This window comes from Phoenix dactylifera, unplaced genomic scaffold (genome assembly GCF_009389715.1).
Source record: "Phoenix dactylifera cultivar Barhee BC4 unplaced genomic scaffold, palm_55x_up_171113_PBpolish2nd_filt_p 000465F, whole genome shotgun sequence".
In the NCBI taxonomy this organism is placed as follows: Eukaryota; Viridiplantae; Streptophyta; class Magnoliopsida; order Arecales; family Arecaceae; genus Phoenix; species Phoenix dactylifera.
In genome coordinates this window covers 101,397-122,116 of record NW_024067889.1, presented here as the reverse complement: position 1 = coordinate 122,116, position 20,720 = coordinate 101,397, and positions in this window count along the sequence as shown.

The window sequence follows — 20,720 nt, the reverse complement described above, 5'->3', positions numbered from 1 at the left end:
CAATCGAGGGAGAGACCTTCGTCATGGGCATTAAGCATGCCGATTGGTTTTCTTGAAGCGTCGTCGGATTTGGGCCATATTGAGATGTCATCAGTGCGGGGTGACCCCAAGACACCATTAATCTGATGATCCAGTGAATCATCCCCGCCGTCCCCTAGGTGACACGTGGCTCGATCTACTCAGCAGTCGGACCGACGCTCTGATTGGAGCCGTCCGCGCTCCTTTATAAGGATGTTCCTGACCTTCATGCTCTATCTTTTGTTCCATTCGTTCCTTAGCTCAAGTACTCGAACGTCTAGGCCCTCGGGTGGTGCTCCGGCAAGGCCCTTCGCTTCCAGCTCCGGCATCCTTCGCGCTTCTCTATTCCCAGTGGGTTCTTGTTGCCATGAACTTCGATCCCTCGTAGATTTGCGAGAGGAGGAAAGCAAAGAAGAGGTCGGCCATGGTCGAAGAAGATGAGGCTCCCCACAAAGAAATGAAGAGGGGGAATCCTCTTCGGCTGCTACAGTTGAAGTCACTGTCGGGGTTCCCCCCTGAGGTTCCAACTCCCGAGGTCAGCAATCTGGCTTGGTCGGGTTCAAGGTCATCCGCTCTTTAGGAGAGCCCTCCTACCTCGAGCTGTGTTCCCGAGTTTTACTCCCTATGGTGGTCTATCCGAGAGTGAGACTTGGCTCTAGCAAAACCCAAGGTGGCAAAGGAGTTGGTCGAGGCCATGCAGGTCCCGATCGACACAAAGACCATGCACTTTGGTGGCTTTGATAGGTTCTTCAATGATGCCTCCACCACAGTCATTCGGCTAGGTCTTTGACCTACAAACCTTCATGTGGTCGTGTGGTCCTTCACTTTAGTTATTAACTCTTATTTTCTTTTTCAGCATGCCCATGTGGTCAGTGAGACAGTGGCTAGCTGAGAGGTTCATATAGCATATTTCGATGCTCGAGGTGAAATATAAAGCAGCCTTTGAGCGGGTCGAGCTATACAAGGTGAAGACCATGACAACTGAGGCGAAGGTTAAGTCGGCCGAGGATGAGTTCAGGTCGGCGGAAGCCCGCGCTATAATCGTGCGGGCCAGACGGGGGTGAAGGAGGCCCAGCTATCCGCGACTATGAAGGCCCTCAAAGTTGCCAATTGGATAGTGGCAGACCTTTCCACGGAGCTAGCCCAAGCTGAATAGAGGGCCTAAGAGAATGAATAGTGGGCCGCTAAAGCTGAGCGATGGGCTGCTGGGCAGCATGTCGAGGAGGCCAAGCGGCTGGCCATTGAGGCTGATTGACAAGTTGTCGAGGCTAGGGAGTAGGCCCTTCGCGCTAAGGCGAAAGTCGTGGGAGCTGTCGAAGAGTACCGTACTGAGGAGGAGTTCTACAAGAAGGCCTTAGAGACTATGGCTGACACCTGTGGAAAGGATTTCGAAGCATGCCCTCAAGCTTAGCGGCTTTTTTTGGGGATGGACTTCTGTATTCTCGATGTCGATGATGGTGACGTTGGTGAAGGCGGGGACCCTGACGGCTGCAAAGGTGGGGTGCCAGCAACAATGAAGGCGCCAATGTGGGTGAGGGCAAAGAATGAAGTCTTTCGCCTCATTATTTTCGCTTGTTTTTCTTTTTGCTCGAGTGAGCCAAGCTTGATGTACCTTTTTTTTTGTTTGCTTTCTATTGGGGTTAGTGTAAAACAATACAACTTTAATAAAAGCGATGAGTTTACCAAGTACCTGATTTCGTTCTTAATTTGCGTCGCATTATTATTTGCTCTTTATTTGAGTCCAAGTCATCATCCCAAGTTTTGACCTTTTGTTGTAGCTCTTTTTGCTTAGTTTCTGCTGAGGTTAATATATGTACCAGAAGGTAATGAATGCAGAAATTTTTTTGGAGTACATAGTTTCAGTTTTTGCTTGTTGTTGAGCCTTCGGCACGGCAGCCACTTCTCCTGCTCATGTCATTATAGACCCGAAGTGGTCACTTGACTCGCCGAGCCTTTGGCATGGTGGCTAGTTCTCCTGTTCAGATAATTATGGATATGAAGAGGTCGCTTGACTCATCGAGCTTTTAGCATGACAATTAGTTTTCTTGTTCGGGACATTATAGACTTGTAGAGGTCACTTGACTCACCAAGCCTTCGGTGGAGCAGTCAATTCTCCTGCTTGGGTTATTATGGACCTGAAGAGGTCGCTTGACTTGCCGAGCCTTTGGTTCAGTGGCCTGTTCTTCTGCTTGGATTATTATGGACCTGAAGAGGTAGCTTGACTTGCCGAACCTTTGGCTCGGTAGCCAATTTTCTTATCTCGAGAATATACTCTTCGAGGCATCTCTCAGTTTGGCTATCAGATAAAATACAAGTGGAAGCACGCGCCGCGCCGCAGGTTCCTCGCAACTTCATGCTGGTTGTTTCTCGCTTCGATTGAAGTTAATGTTGCTAGGGGATGGTCCCTTCCTATAGCGCTAATATGTTGCCTCCGTATCTGAATTGAGGTTGGAGTGCAACTCAGACGACCCTGAGGTCTGCTAGCGATGGGCTGAATAGGTTGGTTGAGGTGTTGGATGCTGGACTCCTCCACTAGGTTGCTTGAAAGAAGTCCATTTGCCGAAGGATTTCAGGTGGAGGATCTTCTGATGCCTAAGTCAGAACGACAAGACAATAGTATGGAAGGGAGAGATTTCAATAGTGTGAGGGCTCTATGAGAAGGATAGCATATTGCATACCTCAGATCCCTTGGATTGTTCTCCTTATATAGGGGAGTCAACCTTATCGTTACCTAGGCCGCGTGACGTGTAATAATGCCAGACAGCAGCTGGCGGTCTGGCTGCGGCGTGGGGGTTAATCCATGTGGGCAAAGTGCGGTGCAGGTCTGACGCGGGATGTGGGGCTGATAGAGCTGTCGGTTGCTGGGGCTGTCAGCCTTTATCCATGCGTGCCAATTATTCTCTGCAGCTGGCGACTCCTCAGTCAAAGCGGAAGTCATTCACCTCGGTTAACATTCGAGGTTAGGGAGGTCGGTTAGGCTCGAGGTCGGAGTTTCTAGTATTTCCCTTGTCAATGCTCCTTTCAAATACCGTTCTAATGGGGTTTAGAATGGTGTCCCCTTCAAATACCTTTTCATGCAAAATTTGACTGATTTGTTCTTGAATTAATAAACAAACTCAACATTTGCTATTTACGTATTCCTTTAAAATGATAGATCCCCTTATCGCATTTGGAATCAATCCTATGGAGGGAACTTCAAACTTTATCTCTAAAGCTAATTAGGCTACCCCCATCCCTTAGGCTCTTCCATGGAAACACCATGCATGCATGTAGATTTTGCATGGCCATAGTCTTTGAACCCTAGGATTCTTGGAGTTGGGGACCAACTTAAGTCCAACCTCAGCTATTGGACACAAGTTGAGCGGAACCATGACTAAACTTTCTATTAGCCATCAAGAAATTCGAGTTTAGACTCAAGCTCGCTACCAAGCATGTATGAGTCGAGCTTGATGCTAAAATAATGTGACCGGGCATAATCACAGCTATCATATGAGCCTGTCTCATTGTTACATATTAAAATAATGTGAGTCAAGCTTACTGCCCATCATCAACATATGAATCAAACTCGGGCTCTTTCCAAAACATGTTCGAGACGGACGAGGCATCCAACAAGAATCAGCTTAATGCTGGTCATCACTTTTAGATATTAAGTAAGGCGGATCAGGCTTTATGTCCATGGCTATATTGAAATAGACATAAATTGGACCATGGCCACCTTGAAATGACTCATGAGTCACATTAATAATTGTATTATTTTTTGCACTATAAATTTAATAATATTATTATTATTATTATTGGCGACGTGCAAAGACAAATCTTAAAAAAACTAGAAGATATATTCATGTACATGCATGCAACTAATAGTTCTAAATAAACTTTCCATCGTGATAGCAGGGTCACTTGACCCAAGCCTAAACCTAAAATCTGCTAGTGAATCCAGTTGTGATCTGGTGATCATGTTACAAGATCTCCTAATCCAAATTGAAATCAGATTCCTTTTAAATGATTCTTGCTCAAAAACAAGCTTTGTTGTTGCTTTTAGTTAGTTAATTTGCTAAGAAGTAAGAATTGTGTGCCACCTTATTTTACCTTCCAAGAAAACTAGTTAATATATTTTCATTTTCATTAATTTTTTCAAACTAGTTATATACACTTTTGAGTTCTACTTTTGACCCTTGCCTATCATTTGACATTTAATATAAAAGCAACTAAATTATAATTAGAAGCTTATCTTCTATGTTTTTGACTGCATGCCCCATCAAGGGGTTGTTTATTTTGCCCACAATTAGCAACCTGTTAGTTTTAATTGAATTGTAGTTACCCAAAACAAGTATTACTAATGCCTGTTCCTTCTATCCAATCATCAGCCAATCTGTAATAAATTGGTGGTCCTTATCTGTCTCTCTAATTCAAGACACAGACAGTAGAGGACTGACCCATGGGGCCGGGTCTTCCTCCCGTTGAGTGCTACTCCCCGGGCGGGCAAGCTATTGGCACGGCAAGGCGAGCGGCAGGCGCGAGGTTTTGCCGAGATTCGGGGATTTGGCAACGACTTCTCCAGACCGGCACGAAGGGGTCGACTCCGGGGTCAAGCGCGTAGGGAGAAACGGAAGGGAGATTTGAGAACCCAATTTTGCCCACAAATTGGGAGGAAACTCTCGGCAAATAAAACAAGAGAAGAAGCCCGGAGTCTCAACTTATAGAGTTGTTTTTTTGTGAAGAACAAACCCCTCTAACGAATTCTACACCATCCTCGTCACCATCCTCCTATATTCCACAGAGTTCATCCTCCATGGTGGAGGATTTCCTCCACAATCAGTTGTGCAATCTTGGATGACCATCACCTCATCGATTTATGAATACATAGTTATGAAACAAGATAAATATCGCATGTCATATATAATAGTTTTTGTATACTGTATACTATATACTATATTTTATTTGATAGCCATCCATCTTTATGATCAAATAATTACACTGCTCTATCGTGCAAAATGCACACCACCGGGACCTGAGCAATAGGAAAAAAAGGAAAAAAAAAAAAGGTTGATGATTTCCCCGGTCCCATTCATCCGTATGAGTAATTCAATCATCACCATCCAAATCAACAGCTTGGATCTCTCCAGCTCTGAACTATTTAACATAATTGCATCTTCCATTTTAAGTTGTTTTCTTGAGAAACGCTTTGTGGAGTTATTTGAGTTCAGCTTACTGTCTTGAGATTGTAGCAAGTTAAATTCGTGACCCCCCCTACAAAAGATGGAGGCTCTAAATCAACTATCAAGATGGCAACTCCCTGGCTTGACTTAAGCTTGATCACAAGTATACCTCTCTAACCCCCACCCAAAAGATGGAAAAAGTCAAACATTATAAATAAATAATGAAAACTATATAAAAATCAAGAAAGTGAAAAAAATTTTTACCATTAACAAGTTAAGAATAGGAGTGACAACCGAATCGGCTCAATCAAACCGGATACCAAGATAAGTCAAGAACTTGCCAACCTTGACCTCACTTTTTTATTAAGCCGGTCAAAAATCCAAATCTAAACATAATTATTTTATTAAACAAGTAAACTAATCTGATCTACAACTAGTTAAAATAAAGTTAAACGAATTAAGCATTGCCTCCCTTTGTTGAAATAATGAAGAATATAAATACAAAATAAAGGATTAAAAGCAAATCAGCTAAAAATTATAAAATAGAAAATAGAAAATTTTAAAAATAAGAAACGTGACAAACAAAATATGAATATTAGTTATCAGATTCCACTGGAAAGAGTACATAACAAAATAAGAGGGTTGTAGATTAAATCTATAGTTTGTGCTTGTGTGTAAATCTTAAATATGATCTAATTTGCCCAAAGAAAACCTAATCACTTGATGAGTCAAATCTTAAATCTATTGCAATTAGATCTAAATATAAGTTGATTCAAGCTCAATTTAAAATTTTTAACATTATTCAAATGTATATCACATTCAGATCAGTGCTGCTACATGGCATGGAAGATCATTTTGATAAGGAAAAAAATATGACCATGTCCATGCCTTAACATGGGTCCCACACAATTATCGCATGTGTAATAAAAGGTGTCCAGATACATTTATCGCATGTGTCATGATACTGAGGATGAGCTTTGTTGTAATGGTAAAGTTGTATTGTGACTTGAAGATCACTGCTTCGAAGCACGTAAAAAACTTCTCTGAACTTAAAAATAATATTTTATACATTTAACCCTTCCCAAAACTTATAATGGTGGAAGCCTCGTGCACCATGGTGCAGTTATCAATGTTCGGGCTTTTTTTAGGATCTTCTGTTGGAATTTATATAAATTTTTAAAGTTTTAAAAAGATGTTAATAAAAAGATTTGTTAGACGCAATTTTTAAACTAGGTATAGTGGGAGTAAACGATGGTTTAAAATCCTAATATATCATTTACCTCCATGAGTGACCGAGACCATGGGAATTTGCAAGATTTCAACCGATATTTTATAACTACTCAAACTATATAGTAAATCCAACACTATCAACTAATATTTAAATATTATTTTCAAAATATATTAGTTAACTAAATCTATTTAAAAAAGGAATGATTAAACATATCATTTGAGATGAATAATATCTTATTGATCGATATCTTGGATTTTATTGATTTTATCAGCTAAGATAATAGGGCGGATATGTTTTTCTTATATCGTACCCAAGGATGTTGATCATATGGTTACGATTGATATCTCACCTGAAATTGAAACCTTGCTCTGAAACTAAACAACATTATGAAGTCAGGATCCAATCCCATATCTTTGCTATTAGGCTAGTAAGTCTAGCGGACATAATTAACGCATATCAAACAAATTGATATATCTCATCACCAGTCCTTTAGCGACATGGGCACATTCTATAACACCAACCTCCTATGTGACCTGACCAAATAGTTGCATACATTTTTCTGATGTGGTCTTAAGTCTAATAATTATGTAATATTACAAGGTAAATGTAATGGTGACACAATATCGAAAATCCTCTAGTGGAAATAAAATTTCCTACTAGTGCATAAATATTTGACTATATGGATACACGAGAACCTGACCTTGGCATGTGGTGTGACTCAAATTAATTTAGAACAATATTAGCAATTACCTCGTGCCAAAGGGAGTACTACAAGTCTTTATATTCTTCATTTGACTGTGAACTCTCACAGAAGTCAGTCTATAAAACTTAAGACTTTGATCTGGTCCAAATTTTACTTGATCTCAACTTGAGGTCACGAAGCTTAACTAACTCTGTATGACTCCAATTCTTGGGTATGAAATAGACGACTACGAGCGATCCAACCCTGTGGTAGCATCGTCCTTCTTTCTCCTTGTGTTTGGTCATGAGCAACAGTGACCTGTCGCCATTTTCATAGAGAACATTGAATGACATGGAGAGGAATTAAGAAAGGCTTTCCTCAATTAGCGTAGTTCCTTACCATATTTTCAGTGACCAATTTCATCAACTTTGAAACGGTCGCAAATCTTGGTGCATGTTAACTTCTCGTATCAGACAAGTTAGTCTTAACATGCAACACATTTCATCCATGTTTCAAGTATTCATACAAGAGAGAAAGGATGCAGAAATTCACCTTGGGATCTGGTTGAAACATTCCAATGCCCATGCTAAGACTGGCAAGACTGACTAATGGACCAACGTTTCATGTTACAACCTCTATATAAACCCTCTCCACCTAAGGTTAATTCTTCACAGCACCAAAGCCAAACAAGTTGGATAGAAGAGAAATATTCTAGCCAATACACGAGGAGAACAGAAAAAACTTCTTATTCCTTGAGGACGTAGATACATTGGAAGAGATGAGTACGTGGAGAGGAAGGCATATGGTGGAAGTGTTGTTTCTTGTGATGTTGGTTGCTGGTTCACAGCCTCTTTCTATTGCAAGGCCATTTGAAGGGCATAATTGGCTCGTGGAGAGAACTTTGGCGTTGGAGTCCCTCCCGAAAGGTGGGCCATCGTCAGATCCTTCGAATTGCACTAGTAACAACAACAACAAGGGTGGCAATTGCCCACCCAAATGATAAATGGATGAACTATGATGATAAGGGCTACATGAAATAATCAGATGAATGCTATGTTGTTTTTAGGGTGATATATATTTGTTGTTAGCTTTGGTTAGAACCTAAGTAGGGTTCAAGTCCATGTTCTGATGGTTGTTGTAAGTTTCTAATACTTTGTTTTCGTGTTTTTATTTCTGAAGATAAGTATGCTTCTATTGGGTTTGCAATGTTGCTCCTTTTTTCAAATCTTACTGGTTTGTTCTTAAATTAACAAACAATAACATTTGCTATTTCTTTACCTCTCCAACCGGTGAAAAGTGGTAGGTGGCTATTCCCGGCTCGACTCCAATAACGCAATTTCGGAAGGAGTCAGTAGTCGGGCATCGAATCCCTTCGGCTCGATTCCAACGTGTAACTTCTCTCTAAACCGTCTGTAACTAGCCTTAGGCTTTCTCAATCGGCTTAGAAGTAAGTGTTCAGTCAAATCAAAACACAACTTGAAAAGATAAATCGGAATTCCGCCGAGTCTTAATGCTTTCTCAGCTGCGTGAGCAGTTACCATTGGGCCTCGAACCTTTGTTCGAGCATCGAATCTGTTGCGCTCCAGTATTTTTTCTCGAATCTACTTTCGCTTGATTCAAACCCGTGATGTTCTCGGAGTTTTTCAAAAAAGATTTGTTTGCTCCTCCATCTTTTCCCAAATCTCCCTTAACAGAAGAAATAGAAGCTCAAGAAGGAATACCAAAAAAACCCTAGAAAACTCACTAAGATTGACGATTCTCTCTGTGTCAGTGTTGCATCCATGGTGCTTAATGGGCCTCTAGGAGGCGTCGCACATCCGCACAAAATCCTTCACATTTGTCGTAATGGTAGGCCTGAATTCTACCGTGCTGGTGCACAAAGCAAGTATGCTTAGACTACGATGTGCAATCTTTGGTTTGCCTATTATTGTCCATTAAGGGCTGACTCTGCTAGGCAAGAGAGCCCAGGCCAGTGGGGTTCAGGAGGCAGGTCCGGTATGGGATGCCATCTTTGGGGCAGAGATGGTATATACTAGTTTGGGATGCCATGTCTAGTCCAGGTAAGATGGGGTGCGGGGGGCAGGGAAGGCCCCCCAGGTTAGCATGGGGCACTGCCAAGAGCATCTCCTTGAAGCAAAAAACAAAGTGTATTATTCTTCGACTCAATCGGGAATAGCTTTGAAGCAATTGAAAGACCATAGGAATGAAAGATTCTGTAGTGACCGTCCATCAGTGAAGGTTCCTCTTCTTTTGTAGGCTTCCCTACTCGAACTACCTTTTATTATAGGCTATCTTCTCTTTTGGAGCTTTTCGGACGTCTCCAAACCACCGTAATGTAGATGAGGAACAAGGAGGACAAGAGAAAGAAGATAAAACAAAGATTTTTTTAGGAAGTTTTTATGTGTTATTTACTACCTTTGAGAAGAGTTTTCTACTTATAAAGTAAAGTTCTTGACAAGTCCCAAGTGGAGGAGATTAAGAGGTCATTAATGAATTCTTCCTTTCTTCACTAATAAAAGAGGCTTTCTCTAGCGAAAAATTCATTCATTTCAATTGCGCATATATGAGAAACAATCCAACTGGAAATGTCTTTTGTTGGTGTTCGAATATTTGAAAAGCATGTATATAAATGTTGTTGAGAGAGAGCGTACAAGGATTCCCAGCAAACTAGTCTTCTAGAATAATTTAAAAGATTCACATGAAAGTATAGTACAGAATCTAATATAGGGGTCCCGACCCTCAGATAATAAGAGTTCAATCTTTCAAAACTTCATTCTAGGTTTTGAAGTATTACAATAGATTGAGACAGTTGAGAGTTAACTCCACCATATAACAAATAGGGCAATACAAACTCAAGCTTCCTCAAAGGGCTGGACCCAAATGGCGTACACCCAATAGCCTGTTTTGCCACTAGATCTTAGGGCCTGGGTCACCAAAACAAAGGCTGTCTATTCTCAGAGAGGGAAATGGAGTGATTCAACGAGCTAATTTACTAAGTCCTTTTCTAAAAGAAAGGTCTAATTAAATTCTATCCAGAATCCAGGTCTAGATGCTCATTTCAGTAGGAAAAGCTGTGACTTGGATACTAGTTTAAGTGCAATTGGCATGCACCAACATTTCGAATAAAGTGAAGTTCCTAAGATGTTATTAATTGAGGTTAGGTTATTAGTTAGCCAAACATTACTTGTATGATATTCGTAAGACATGGACAAAAGATCACCCTAGTTTGCAAAGTTCATTGCTGAAGAATGTATGCATCATGATTTCTTATAATGTAGTTATCATTATGATATGAAGTAAACGATCCATCGGTTGTCCCTAAAAATGTAGGTTACCTAGTACATATCAATTATAACTATAACTACTATATATCTAAAATAAATAGTGAAAAATGTTAAGACAATGAAGATCTTGATGGAGAAAAATGGCAAATGTGAATTTTGATCCCTGACCAAAAACCCAAGCACAATTTGAGATCTAGCTATGCTCATGCTCAAAGTGAATTCAGGTTACATTAGTCTAATAATGTGTTTTGGCTCCACAAAACTAGAAAATGTACTTTTTTCTACATTTAATGTTTTAAATGGAGCCACATAGTGAATGAAGGAGCACTCATAAGCCTTTTTCTTTTTTCCTGCGAGATCATCCTATAAAACTGAAGACTGGTCATGCAAAGCTTTGAAATGGTTTGGTTTTGGCCCAAATTTTACCTGACCTAGACCCAAGGCTTGAAACTTTTCAACTAGATACACGTCTCAACTATGTTGGACTTGTATTGAAATTATAATTTTACCTCTTGGAGCATTTTATGATATATTTTAGATAGAGAGCTGCTTCTAGGCAACCCTTTATTCCATGCTGATAGCCCAAGTCATCTTCGAATTAGAAATAGATTAGACCTTGGAATGCCAGAGTACATGAAGGTCAAGTCATCTTGGTAGTTTCCGTATGAAACTAGCTGTGACCCAATTCATAAACATTGAATGGTCTAAGTCTCCACGCATGAAGTTGTTAAATGTGCTCTTGAACCATTTCAGTCTAAAATGAAACACATTTTACCGATGTTTAATTCAAACATTCATACAATAGTGAAAAGATATGGAAATTCCTCATTGCATGGGTCCGGTCGATATATTTTTCATTCCAATGTTTGGACTTGAGACTCGGGTAAGATTTAAGGGACCAAAGATAAATGTTACAATCTATATAAACCCCCCTATGTTTGAGGTTCTTCACAGCACCAAAGCCACATTAGATAGAAGAGATACATTCTAGCTAGCCAATTAAGACAAAAAAATCCCACACTTCCTTTGCAAGTATATAATTTGATGGTTCAAGTTCATAATTTGATGGTTCCCAAAATCCTTTAATATTTTTTCTTCTTTTTTTTTCGAAAATAAATCCGCCTGTCTTTGGATTTCAAATACCTGTAATGCAAAGTTCCCAGTTATATATACATAGAGAGATATATATTCTTTTTAATGATTACAGTGTCAACGCGTGAGATCTTATTTATTAGGTTAGTTGTTTTTGTTTATGCATGTATGCGCATGAGACGAAGTAATTTAAGACGTTGATATTCCAATAAATATAGTATTTCTACAATGATATAAAAATTAATGGCTAAATTTTTTCTCTTTTTTTTCAATATCTAGAATACGTTGTAGCAATCTATATAATTTTTACGCTTTATCTCTTTTATTTCATATAATACTTTACTTTGAGTTTCTCATTCATGAATAACTTTGCGTAGCGTTTGGTGAACCAAATAGCTTAACCAAGGTGATCTTAGATTATTGGTGATCCTTGTCCCAAATAATCTAATATCTGAAGATTTAAGACCATTGTGATTGGTATGCTATGTTCCAATGACTAGAGATTTTAAGGTATCCATAAATAATCTATTTGGTATGCCATAAGAATCTAAGATCACTCACAATATAATACAAAAATTATCCCTGATATAATCTATAAAAATATATTTATTAAACATATAGAACATATTATAATAAAATATTAATATACTTATTTATATTACTAATTATTTATATAGTCTATAAAATATATTTATTAGTTCTATAAATTATTAATCCTTTAAGATATATTAAATATTATTATAGAATTAATATTTTTATCTATACTTATAATATATTTTTAATATTAATATTTTTTTGATTAGAAAAATAAGACAAATAGAAGTAAGATATTAAATACTTTCATTGTATAAATATAAAGTACAATAATATATTTGTACTATAATTTAAAATTATCATTGAATAATAGTATGACAATAATATGATTAATCATATATTATAATATAATATATTATAATGTAAAATATCATAAATATAATATTTAATATCAATATAATATCATATCATATATAATATTGATAAAAATATTAACGATATATTGATATACAATTTTTTTTTGCTGCACAAAAAAAAAAAAATTGTCCGCAACTTTTAGCTCAAGATCTCTGCTCTGGAGTGATCTTGAATTTTCGATTTTAAGGATGGGCATCCATCACTAGGTTGGGCTGTGATTTGAGAGGTGGGGGTGATTTGGGATCATTACCATGTAGGATTAGCGTGGTGCAACCAAACATAGTGATATCATCACCTCTACCTATATCACTCTTGATCTTGGTATGATCAACCTATACCAAGCGCCTCTTTAAAGTATGAACTGAATTAATTTTTTCAAATGATGGTAACAACTCAAGACTTGAACTAAGTCTTTTTGGATGCTCGATCCAACAAGGACTACTGTCCAGTTTCTACTTTCTACCTAACCCAATCCCTACCATAAATCAGACATGGCCCAATAGCACTCCTAAATGTACTTCTAACAAATATTTTATTTAAAATAATTGGTTGACATCTGCCACTCAAACAGGGCCGGCCCAATCCTTAGGCGACTGAGGTGGTCGCTTAAGGCCCTGACCCAAAGAAGACCCACCACAAAGAAGGCCTTAAAAACAAAATAGAAAGCAAAAGACCCTCCTTAATGAGTTTGCCTTAGGCCGGCCCACTACAGAAAAGACCTCAAAGACAAAATATAAAAAAAAGGCCCTCTTAGTGAGTTCGCCTTAGGGCTTCAAATATATTGAGCCGCTCCTGGACTCGAAGCATCAGTTGTAGCTTCAACATAAAGGGGTTTGGAAACCAATATCTCTTAAATCCAATATCCAGTGTTTTTAAATGCAGCAATATTCAAGGTTGTCACTATTAGTGTGTAGAATATGTGAAAATCTCCAATCATCCTCACAAGACGAGGCAATAGATATTCATATGAAACCTAGAAGAAAATTCTTGAAGAAACTAAAAGAAACATCATGTAAACTTTATTAGTTTAATTAAGACATTCATGCAATTAATACTTCCAAAGAATAATTCATTTAATCCGTGTTTACTTTCCAACATCATAGTGGGCTCATTTGATGGAAATGACCTAAAAGCTTAATTTTAGATCTAGTTATCATGTTACAGGATCTCCAAATCCACATTGAAATATATACAGTAACTTAAGATACTCTTTGATCTTTCTAACCTGAATATGTCTGTATAAAGTAAAAGTACCATGCATGTACAAGGTGAATGTTGGGTATGTCTATACCATACCAAACTTTGTCAGAGTCATTATTGGATCTTCCTTGAACTCCGACATACTTGACTTAAAAATTAGATCTTGGAGTCGGTTAGGGTCCAGCTCAGTTTAAATTAGCTTCTTGTTGGGGATTGATGTGCAAGTATACTTGAGTATTGAAGTATTATAGGTTCTGCTACATAGGACTCAAATTTAACACTTTGTTCAAGTTGAGGCACAGAAGCTAAGCTACATGTGGTAACTAGTTTTTAGGAAATTTCTTGGCAAAAATACATGAGTGACCTAACTAAAAAAATCAAAATTAGATTACTTCTAATTTTTAGTTAATTTCATGGTATATGTCATAGGTATATATTTGTTAGCGGTACAAAGTATGCAGAATTTATGATGCACGTATTGAAGTATTAATGAAAATAGCAATTTATCAAATAGGCCAAATTCTCTTTAAAGTAATATCTAAAATTTCCTCGAAAAACAGCTAAACAAATTTTCTACAGTTTAACATACTTCTATTTAGAAACTTGACTAGACCTTTGTATGCCACAGTACATGAAGGTCGAGTCATCTTAGTAGTTAACGTATGATACTAGTTGTGACCCATTTCATGGGTTTGAAAGTTTTAATTCTCGACTCATGTTAAGTTGTTAGATGCTCTCTCGAACCATTTCAGTCTTAAAAACCAACATATTTTACCGATATTCAATTCAAACATTCATATAATAGAGAAAAGACTGAGAAATTACTTGTTGGGTCCAGTCGATTCTTCATTCTAATGTCTAGACTTGGAACGTAGAATCTAAACGACCAAAAATTCATGTTACAATCTATATAAACCCCCCTCTGTTTAAGGTTCTTCACAGCACCAAAGCCACTCTAGATAGAAGAGATATATTCTAGCCCACTAAGACACTCCAAAAAAAAAAAAAAAAAGACACCCACATTTCCTTTGTAAGCGTATAGAAACATTGGAAGAATGAATGCATGGAGAGGACATATGCTAGGATTCATGTTACTATTCTTGTTGGTTGCTACCCCACAGCCTTTCTCTACAGCTGCGAGGCCATCAGCATGGCAAATGTGGCTTGCTGAGAGAAGTTTGGCATTGGAGTCCCTCCCAAAAGGTCCAGCACCACCATCAGGTCCCTCGGGTTGCACCAGTTCCAATCACAAGAGTGGCCCTTGCCCACCCCGGCCACCAGCATAATTGGATTCTCTATGATGACAAGGACTACTACAAATGCTTAGAAGCTCTATATTGCTTGTAGCTAGAGTGATGTTTGCTGTTACCTCTTGTTAGAACCCAAGTAGGGTTCGAGTTCATAATTTGATGCTTCCCAAAAACCTCTAATAATTTTTCTTTTTTTTTTTCGAAAATAGATCCGCTTGTCTTTGGATTTCAAATGCCTGTAATGCAAAGTTCCCAGTTATATATATATATATATATATATATATATATATATATATATATATATATATATATATATATATATATATATATATATATATATATATATATATATATATATATATATATATATATATATAAAATAAATACAGTGTCAGCTTGTGAGATCTTATTTATAGGTTACTTGTTTTTGTTACGTATGTATGCGCATGAGATGGGGTAATTTATGACACTGATATTCCAATAAATATGGAATTTCTGCAGTGATATAAAATTTTCTTGAAGAAAAAAACACAATAAAATACAAGTGATACAGAAAGCCAGCCTCAAAATTTGATGGAAATTAAGGATGGCTATAGCTACTAGGTTAATTTGTGAAGAAACTTTGCTAATAATTAACCAGTTACATCTAACCAGTTATTTTGTCTCATGGATTTTGATCTTGTGTTCCTATTACCCTTTTGGATGGCCTCAACACAATAGGAGGTTTTTTCACAAAACAAGACATGCTGGAAGCAATTTCTCTCAGAGAAAACCCACTATTTTAGAAAACAACTACCCAAAATGTAACTTCACTGGAGATATGGGTGCTGAATTGAATGCATCTGGAGCCCCCGATGTCAAGCTACTTGGAAGTCTATGCTGAAGCAATTTCTCAGCCAGTTTCCCTCATGATGTTATGCCGAATCGTTTGATTCAAGCTGCAGCATTATAATGTCGTTATAAGTCCCTTAAATTAGTGAGGTATTCAAATGTAAATATAAAAGATTCTGGAATATATAAGCAACTGATCCAAGAAGAGCTCAAGATGAGTTGATAAGCCTGTGGTTACTGCAGTATTTTGTGAATATTCTATATGCTGAATGTGATGATTCTCAAAGTAACAGTTTTTGACTTATTAATTTTCTTGATTGAGCTTTAAAAAATATTTATGATCGAAAGTTAATCGTAATTCTTTGCTCATAAATGAGGCTGCAAATGAGGTTACCTTATTATGCAATTCTCTGGACCAGTTGTTGCTATTTCCTGCTTTACATTATGTTTCACTTGTTGAAAGAGAGACCTAATGCATGACATGTTAGAGAACTTATTCACTAACTCAGGAATTCTAGCTCACCAGAAGCTGACACACATGATGAATTGGTTGAGCTGTTTCACTACATGTCAGGCTTCTAATTATTGCACCGAACGACATACTTAAAGGAGCTGATTTATGTCACTCAGCTTGTTTGAAGCATTCAGTTGATGGCTTCAATATGCTGGAAAAGCTTGCATGCACTTGTTCCAGAGACTGCCAAGAAATCACCTCCTATATATACATCTTCTAGAAAGCGAACTCTATAATCTATAGATATCAATGTATCCTTTCCATGGTACAAATGTATGAATCATCTTACATTATTCAAGTTATACATATCTTTATTTTCATTTCAAATTCTTTAGGGATTTGGTCTACTTTTCAACTGGAAGGAATTTGCAACCATTTTGTTTGTTTAACAAAGGTTCTGGTGAGAGGCAATCTTTTTGCTAAGGCCCCACTTTCACATTTTTGGATGTTTTAGTCTCCTGAGGTAGTGCTTTCCTTTGTCATAACTTATCAACTATTATTGCAGTAAATTATCATGTCCACACTAGCGAAATGCAGATATAAGTACCATGGAAATGTTAAGATAATGAAGATTCAAACCATTTGATGGAGAAAATGGCAAATATGAATTTTGATCCCTAGCCAGAAACCCAAGCTTAATTTGAGACTGTGGCTCCACAAATTAGAAAATGTAAATTTTTCTAGACATAATGTTTTAAGGGAACTAGATAGTGAACGGAGGAGCACCCATAATCCATTTTATTTTTTCACGTATGGAAGGAAAAAGGGAAGCCATATTGAAATATAAGAGGAATAAGCCATCTTTAATCAAATTGCATTCTGTTTGTTGTTGTTGTTGTTGTAGTTGTTGATCTTGTGGTCAGACAAATGAATCATTCATGAAGAAACTTTAGCTTAAGTAGTGAAGACAGATGGAAAAACTGGCACATGCATGATAAGACCCTGACCTTGGCATGTTGTGATATACTTTAGATTTAGACCACAAATTAGTAGCTTCTTGCTCGGGTAATGACATTTTAAGTTGCTAAAAAACAAAGGCATAGTAATGTCGTTAAGTCACTTGACCATGAATCGGGTAAGATCGTCCTACATTGATGACGAGTGGGCTGATCTCGTGTTCCATCCCAAAATGGATCGGGGGTGTAGCTTTCATGCGAAAGAAGAATGTGCTTTCTTTCATGCAAATCCACCGTTAGATCATGCACCATACAAATCTCAAAATGCTTCAAACTATAGTCAGTCATCTGCCTACACCGATCTCAAAATGATTAGTGAATGATCCAATGGTGGATTCGTGCGAAAGATACACCCCTGACCACCCACCAATTACCGAATGCAAGGAATGAAGCTGGGATTAGAGTAGTATGGGGAAGCATTTTTCCCTTTTTTCTATTAAGAGGCATTTTTCTTTAGTTATTGATGCCAAAAACTAAAACTCCTTTGGCAATTGTTTGGTTCTAGCCGTTAGTTCCTTGTCGATAATGGTCAAAAACATTTTTACTTACGGTTACATCTTTGCTTATTAATAGAAAGGAAAAAAGATTCAAGCCATACAAATGAAACCCATATAAACTCACCCCTTAAGCTACATCATTCATCCGCCAAAGCGCCACCCAACACCACTTTAAAGTGCACTTGGGGTGTGCGCAAATGGCCCCATCAATGGAAGTGCATGTCATAAAAAGATTACTTTGTTCATTAGATATAAAATTCTAGACTAATGAGGTGAGGTAGGAGTGATTTTTTGTATGCTATGACTGTAGCATTTGATCTGAATAGACCCTAAATAGGGTGGAGGCTGTTATAGTTCTACATTGACCAATAAAAGGATGCCACATGGGGAGACTGTTCTACTTCTCATATTTTAGATTGTTATTGTGAGGACCCGTGCGGACGTGTGTTTAGTCCTACATCGGTTATTCGCTAGGTAGATCTTGGGTACTTATACAGGATCAAAAAACCCAAACAATAACTTCCAGCTAGCAATTTTGGGTGAGGTCCTGAGTTATTACAAATGGTATCAGAGCGGATCCGGCTCATAACTTATGTGGACTAGAGGACACTGCAGCACGGATCCATTAGGACTGACCACGGACCGATCGTAGTATTTGTGATCAGATTTGAATGGATTTGAATTCTTAGCCTGACGATGACGTCAGGGCTTGAACGGGAGGAGTATGTGACGACCCGTGCGGGCATGTGTTTAGTCCCACATCGGTTATTCACTGGGTAGATCTTGGGTACTTATACAGGATAAAGGAACTCAAACAATAACTTCTGACTAGCTATTTTGGGTGAGGTCCTGAGTTGTTACAGTTATTGTTTTGGGCCGTGAGTCCTTGTAGGCGAACCAACCAATACAAAGTACAACAACAAAGTTAAAAAGATGGTTGAGTTAAAATAGCTAGTACGGTCTTAATACTTTAACCAAGAAAGGAATACCATCTCGAGGCTCTGCCATTTAGTTCCGCTTGTTTCAAAATGTTGAGCATTTCTCTCCAAACAAGTCTTCTAATTTATTTAGAAAATGCAAAGTACAACTAAAGATTGATAGCCAAAATTTTCCTCTTTTTATGCAATATCTAGTATACATAATAGAAATCTATATAAGTTCATTGACAAGAACTTTTGCATATGTGAAACTCAAACGAGCTTGAACCGCATTTTAAGAATTATTACTAAATTGCCTAAACTTAGCCTATATTCAAGCGACTAGATGTTCTATACCAAGCTTTCTACAATGATCGAAAAATGACTTGGCAAGCATATCATAACTTTGGCTGAATAAGACATGATTTGACCTACCTTAGTATCACTATTCCTCATGAATTTATAAGAGGTAAGACATGAATTTAAATGCAGCAATATTCAAGGCTATCTCTATTAGTGTGTAGAATATGTGAAGTATCTTCACTTTGTTGAGTAATAAGTCACTTGAAATCTCCATTCATCCTCACTAGACGAGGCAATAGATATTCATATGAAACCTAGAAGAAAATTCTTGAAGAAACTAAAAGAAACATCATGTAAACTTTATTAGCTTAATTAAGACATTCATGCAATTAATACTTCTAAAGAATAATTCAGGTAATTCTTGTTTACTATCCAACGTCATGGTGGGCTCATTTGACCGAAATGACCTAAAAGCTTAATTTTAGATCTAGTGATCATGTTACCGGATCTCCTAATCCAAATTGAAATAAATATTGTAACTTAAGATACTCTTTGATGTTTCTAACCAGAACATGTGTGTATAAAGTAAAAGTATTGTGCATGTACAAGGTCAATGTTACCAAACCAAACTTTGTTGGTGTCTCTATTGGATCAGGGTACATGTATACTTGAGCATTGAAGTATAATAGGTTCTGCTACATCAGACTCAAATTTCACACTTTGTTCAAGTTGAGGCACAGAAGCTAAGCTATATGTAGTCACAAGTTTCTTGGAAATTCCTTGGCATTAATACTTGAGTGACCTAACTAAAAAAAAAATCGAAATTAGATTAATTCTAATTTTTTGTTAATTTTATGGCACATGTCATAGGTGTATATTTGTTAGTGGTACAAAGTATGCAGAATTTATGATGCATGTATTGGAGTATAAATGAAAGTAGCAACTTATCAAATTGACCGAATTCTCTTTAAAGTAATATCTAAAATTTCCCGGAAACACAACTAAACAAATTTTCTACAATTTAACATTCTTCTATTTTGAAACTTGACTAGACCTTGGTATGCCACAGTACGTGAAGGTCAAGTCATCTCAGTAGTTAACGTATGATACTAGCTGTAACCCATTTCATGGATTTGAAAGGTCTAATTCTCGACTCATGCTAAGTTGTTAGATGCTCTCTTGAACCATTTCAGTCTTAAAGAGCAACGTATTTTACCGATATTCAATTCAAACATTCATATAATAGAGAAATGACTGAGAAATTACTTGTTGCGTCCAGTCGATTCTTCATTCTAATGTTTAGACTTGAAACGTAGAATGTAAACGACCAAAGATTCATGTTACAATCTATATAAACGCCCCTCTGTTTAAGGTTCTTCACAACACCAAAGCCACACTAGATAGAAGACACACACCCAAAAAAAAAAAAACACCCACTCTTCCTTTGTAAGCGTATAGAAACACTGGAAGAAATGAGTGCCTGGAGAGGACATATGCTAGGATTCATGTTACTATTCTTGTTGGTTGCTACCCCACAGCCTTTCTGTACAGCTGCGAGGCCATCAGCATGGCAAATGTGGCTTGCTGAGAGAAGTTTGGCATTGGAGTCCCTCCCAAAAGGTCCATCACCACCATCATGTCCCTCGTGTTGCACTAGTTCGAATAAGAAGCCGAGTTGCCCTTGCCCATGCCCACCAGCATAATTGGATTCTCTATGATGATAAGGACGACTGCGAATGCTTAGAAGCTCTATATTGCTTGTAGCTAGAGTGATGTTTGCTGTTACGTCTTGTCAGAACCCATGTAGGGTTCAAGTTCATAATTTGATGGTTCCC